This window comes from Lycium barbarum, chromosome 4 (assembly GCF_019175385.1).
Source record: "Lycium barbarum isolate Lr01 chromosome 4, ASM1917538v2, whole genome shotgun sequence".
NCBI lineage: Eukaryota > Viridiplantae > Streptophyta > Magnoliopsida > Solanales > Solanaceae > Lycium > Lycium barbarum.
In genome coordinates, this window is record NC_083340.1 from 141,085,830 (window position 1) to 141,091,668 (window position 5,839).

Genomic DNA, 5,839 nt, shown 5'->3' on the forward strand with positions numbered 1-5,839 from the left:
GAATATTTTTCACTTTCGTAAATCTAAAAAATATGGTGTTTGGTTTAGTCGAAATCTTTGAATAAGTAATAGTTTAAACAAAGTTTTGAACAAATTAATTAATCAGTTAAATGCTTATACCATTCCTCATCATTCAGTGTTTTAGATTATTAGTCCAAACCATTTAACGATGAAGAGCTAGTTAGTATGCGTAGTTTTTTTAACTTTTAATTAATGACGCTAACTACTTCCTTTTAATAGCACAAATAATCAAATTGGTGACCAAAATTTGTGACCAACTGGGGTCCATAAGATGAGATAATTTGATCTGAAAATATGGTTACTAATTAATTAATTTTATTTCAATTAGATTACTTTAATCTTATGTAAGCTTTGCCTCTATTGCTCTACCACTATATAATGCTATACAAGACCACTCCAAATCATTCAAAAGTTTATAATATTTCTTTTTTATAGAAAGTGTATTAGTAAGCATAAAATATGACCAAAATTGCTATGAAGTTTGCTTTCTTTGTTGCTTTGTTGCTGATCACCATGGGTTTGTTTCTCTTTAATTCTTATTTTCTTATGCCTTGAACATCTAATTTATTAATTTTGTTTTTCATTGTAATTTCTTAAAAGATGGGAGCCTTGAAGCAACAATAAAGTTGTCTTCGTGTGACCTATATGATCATAGGTTCAATCCGTGAAATTAGCCACTGTTGCTAATTAGCATGGGCTTGTCCTCCCTTTTTGTATGTTTATGTGTGTGTGTGCGTGTGTCTATATATATATATATATATATATATATATATATTTTTTTTTTTTTTTTTTTTTTTTTACTAAGAAGCATATTAGACCATGATCAAAGCAAGAGTTTAATTAAAGGTTCGACAAAAGCCAGTACTCTGGCCAAAATTTTATATTTATGTTAATTAAGAAATCTAATTAACATGTATAAATAATGTATTCAGACCCATTAAGTTGTCTTTTCTAAATTTCATAAATCATAAACTCAAAATTCTAGATCCACTTCTGCACATCAAATACGAAAGAATTATATTTTAGTTTATGCTTACTTATCATAGAATGTCATTATAATGTTTTAAGAGCAAAAAAATGAAAAATCGAATGTGAAATATTGATTTTAATTTGTTTAAATATTTTCAGTTGCTGATTTCTCATCCAGCAAGGTGGCAGCGGCGAACCATTGTAAATCTAATGATGATTGTCATTGTGCTGTGGGTCTCAAACCTGTTTGTTTTTTGCATTTTTGCACTTGCTGGTCCAACTCAATGTCTGAACTGGCTTCCGTACATGGCATGAAACCCAAGAATTGATGTCGGGATAAAAATTATTTGCGCTCGATGTTTACATTTACATTTAAGGGGAAGGGGATAAGATTTTATTTTTGATGTATTGACTCTTGTATGTGTATGTTTCGATTTCCTAAATGAATATGGACTTCAAACTTTTATGTTGAGTAATACCCTCTCTGTCTCAAATTATTTATCGTGATTTGTCAAAAAATAGTCGCTTAAATTATTTATCATTTTATAAGTTCAAGAAAATTTTCTTTTTCTATCTTGTCCTTAGTAGTAACTGTTCTTGCAGACTACAAACACCTCATGATGGCACAGAAATAGAGTAAATAATCAATAAAGAGAGTATATATACAAGACATAAATAAGAATAAAATAGTAGAAACTCCTCCGAATTAATATTTTCTTAAAGGACGTGTAAAAGAGAAAAATAAAACAAATAATTTGAGATGGAGGTAGTATATATTGCCAAAATCATGTTATTTGCTAAATGAAATGATATATGCTTTAGTACAAATTTTTTGCACAACATGAAATTTGTGACTACCCAAAAACGGTTTATTACTGCTTTTCTTTTTTTAACCCGTTTGGTAATTAAACTTACTTGTTCGACTAATTCAGGTTTACGTCGTGAAGAGCCCGTTGGGGGGGGGGGGGGGGGGGGCATGTTTCTTAGCAATAATTTTTCCATTCTGGGGGCTCAATCACGAAATCTTTGATTTAGGAAGGAAGGATCTCAAATCCATCAATCTCTCTCACATCCGTGGGTGGTTATTACTTGTGGCCGACTTATTCGAAACCAAGTAATTTTGCCTTTTGTCACACTTTTTCAGAAATAAGTCTCGTTTTGCCCTCAGTTTAAGTTATATATACCGTCAATGTAAAGAATTTTTTGACAACTCTAAAGTCACTCAAATAAATATTCCTTAAAATGTGGGATTTGTATTCTTAAACATATCTATGACATGTTACCTTCTATTTATTGCTTTTGATTGGTTCTACTGCCTCTTTTTCTTCTTTTTTTGAGCTGAGGGTCTTTCGGAAACAGTCTCTCTGCCTTCTCAAGGTAGAGGTAAGATTTGTAACACTTTACATTTCTCAGAACTCACTTTGTGGGATTACACTGGTATATATGTTGTTGTTGTTGTTGTTGTACTTACCTTCTAGAACAAGTGAAAATGACCTGATATAATTCAACTCTTTTGCCCTTGATATGTGATGGAGCTCCTAATTTTATACCATAGTTGAATGTTGATCAATGAATTTTGACCTTTTTTCATAGAATTTGGGCAGGTGAATTACTCCATCCATATTGTATTGTAGATCCGTTAATAATAAAAGCAAACAGGAAATGATTTTCATATAAAACGGATATATATGAATGAAACAAAGATTAAATTGAACAATTATGGATCCTTACGCGAACAAATTTGAATATTTTTCACTTTCGAAAATCTCAAACTATGGTGTTTGGATCAGTCGAAAGCTTTGTATAAGCAGTCAAAGTAATGCTGAACAAAGTTGTGAATAAATTAATTAATTAATTAAATGCGTATACCCATTCCTCATCAGTCTATGTTTTAGATTATTAGTTCAAACCGTTTGGCAATGAAGAACTAGTTAATATGCGTAGTTGTTTTTTTTTTTTTGAGAAACTATCAAGTATTCAATTTTTATTGACCCAATTCTTTTTAAATTTGTGTTCATTTACAATATTATCAATTACAGTTTAACGATTCACGAACGATGATGGTTTAACATATTCAAGTTACAATTTCCCATAAGTTCAATGTTTTTATCTTTCATATCAATAAACTTTATTGCAAAAAAATAGAGTTAAATATTAAAATGTCTTCTTAGAGCTTATGTAAATGTCAATTTTATCTTTAGTAATTAACTAACAAATATTAAAACCCCACCCTTCAAAGCTCGGGTAAGGGGTTGGGTTGGACACCCCTTTCCTCCCCAACCCAGCCCACTAAAAGTGAGTCTGGTCCGGTCCCAATAGGTCTCGCTTTTAGGCGCCGTGTTGGCCCAGCCCAAATCAGTTACCACCCTTATCATTTAAGATAATTCTGGACCAATGCCATTCATGAACTTATTTACTAAATTTAGCCAAATTCTTACTAAATTTAGCCAAATTCTTGATTACCGATGGGGGGCATGTTTCTTAGCAAGATTTTTTCCATTCATGGGGGCTCAACCACGAAATCTTTGATTTAGGAAGGAAGGATCTCAAGTCCATCAATCTCTCTCACATCCATGGGTGGTTATTAATTGTGGTCAACTTATTCCAAACTGGGTAATTTTGCCTTTTGTCACACTTTTTCACAAATGCAGTGTCGCTTTATTAAGAATAAGTCTTGTTTTGCCCTCAGTTTAAGTTATATATACCGTCAGTGTAAAAAAAAAAATTCACTCTAAAGTCACTCAAATAAAGATTCCTTAAAATGTGGTATTTATAATCTTAAACATATATATCACATGTTACCTTCTAGAGCAAGTGAAAATGACGTGATAATGTTAAAATTTTTGATACAAACAATGTATATAATTTAATCTCCCTTGCCCTTGATATGTGATGGAGCTCCCAATTTTAACCGTTTAAAGCCGATCAACAAATTTGGACTTTTTGTCATAGAATTTGGGCACGTGGAGTAGTTCACCCATCTTGTTATTACCGGTAATTATAAAAGCAAAGATGAAATGATTTGCAAATAAAAAGGATATATATGAATGAACCAAAGGCTAAATTGAACAATTATGGATACTTACACGAATTTTTTTTGAATATTTTTCACTTTCGTAAATCTAAAAATATGGTGTTTGGTTTAGTCGAAATCTTTGAATAAGTCAAAGTAATAGTTTAAACAAAGTTTTGAACAAATTAATTAATCAGTTAAATGCTTATACCATTCCTCATCATTCAGTGTTTTAGATTATTAGTCCAAACCATTTGACGATGAAGAGCTAGTTAGTATGCGTAGTTTTTTTTAACTTCTAATTAATGACGCTAACTACTTACTTTTAATAGCACAAATAATCAAATTGGTGACCAAAATTTGTGACCAACTGGGGTCCATAAGATGAGATAATTTGATCTGAAAATATGGTTACTAATTAATTAATTTTATTTCAATTAGATTACTTTAATCTTATGTAAGTTTTGCCTCTATTGCTCTACCACTATATAATGCTATACAAGACCACTCCAAATCATTCAAAAGTTTATAATAATTCTTTTTTATAGAAAGTGTATTAGTAAGCATAAAATATGGCCAAAATTGCTATGAAGTTTGCTTTCTTTGTTGCTTTGTTGCTGATCACCATGGGTTTGTTTCTCTTTAATTCTTATTTTCTTATGCCTTTGAGCATCTAATCTATTAATTTTGTTTTTCATTGTAATTTCTTAAAAGATGAGAGCCTTGGAGCAACAATAAAGTTGTCTTCTTATAACCTATATGGTCACAGGTTCAATCCGTGAAATTAGCCACCGTTGCTAATTAGCATGGGCTTGTCCTCCCTTTTTGTATGTGTGTGTATATATATATATATATATATATATATTACTGAGAAGCATATTAGACCATGATCAAAGCAAGAGTTTAATTAAAGGTTCGATAAAAGTCAGTACTCTGGCCAAAATTTTATATTTATGTTAATTAAGAAATCTAATTAACATGTATAAATAATTTATTCAGACCCATTAAGTTGCCTTTTCTAAATTTCATAAATCATAAACTCAAAATTCTAGATCCGCTTCTGCACATCAAATACGAAAGAATTATATTTTAGTTTATGCTTACTTATCATAGAATGTCATTATAATGTTTTAAGAGCAAAAAAATGAAAAATCGAATGTGAAATATTGATTTTAATTTGTTTAAATATTTTCAGTTGCAGATTTCTCATCCAGCAAGGTGGCAGCGGCGAACCATTGTAAATCTAATGATGATTGTCATTGTGTTGTGGGTCTCAAACCTGTTTGTTTTTTGCATTTTTGCACTTGCTGGTCCAACTCAATGTCTGAACTGGCTTCCGTACATGGCGTGAAACCCAAGAATTGATGTCGGGATAAAAATTATTTGCGCTCGATGTTTACATTTACATTTAAGGGGAAGGGGATAAGATTTTATTTTTGATGTATTGACTCTTGTATGTGTATGTTTCGATTTCCTAAATGAATATGGACTTCAAACTTTTATGTTGAGTAATACCCTCTCTGTCTCAAATTATTTATCGTGATTTGTCAAAAAATAGTCGTCTTAAATTATTTATCATTTTATAAGTTCAAGAAAATTTTCTTTTTATATCTTGTCCTTAGTAGTAACTGTTCTTGCAGACTACAAACACCTCATGATGGCACAGAAATAGAGTAAATAATCAATAAAGAGAGTATATATACAAGACAAAAATAAGAATAAAATAGTAGAAATTCCTTTGAATTAATATTTTCTTAAAAGACGTGTAAAAGAGAAAATACAACAAATAATTTGAGACGGAGGAAATATATATTGCCATAATCATGTTATTTGCTA

General features: G+C 30.6%; 2 long non-coding RNA genes across 2 annotated transcripts; both read left to right on the forward strand.

Moving 5' to 3' along the window:
- Positions 1-424: 424 nt before the first annotated feature.
- On the forward strand, positions 425-1,462 carry LOC132638739 (uncharacterized). Its single transcript, XR_009581871.1, has 2 exons — positions 425-538; positions 1,150-1,462. It is a non-coding gene; the product is annotated as an uncharacterized LOC132638739 (long non-coding RNA).
- Positions 1,463-4,519: 3,057 nt separating this feature from the next.
- Positions 4,520-5,517, forward strand: LOC132638740 (uncharacterized). Its single transcript, XR_009581872.1, has 2 exons — positions 4,520-4,633; positions 5,199-5,517. It is a non-coding gene; the product is annotated as an uncharacterized LOC132638740 (long non-coding RNA).
- The last annotated feature ends 322 nt before the right edge of the window (positions 5,518-5,839 follow it).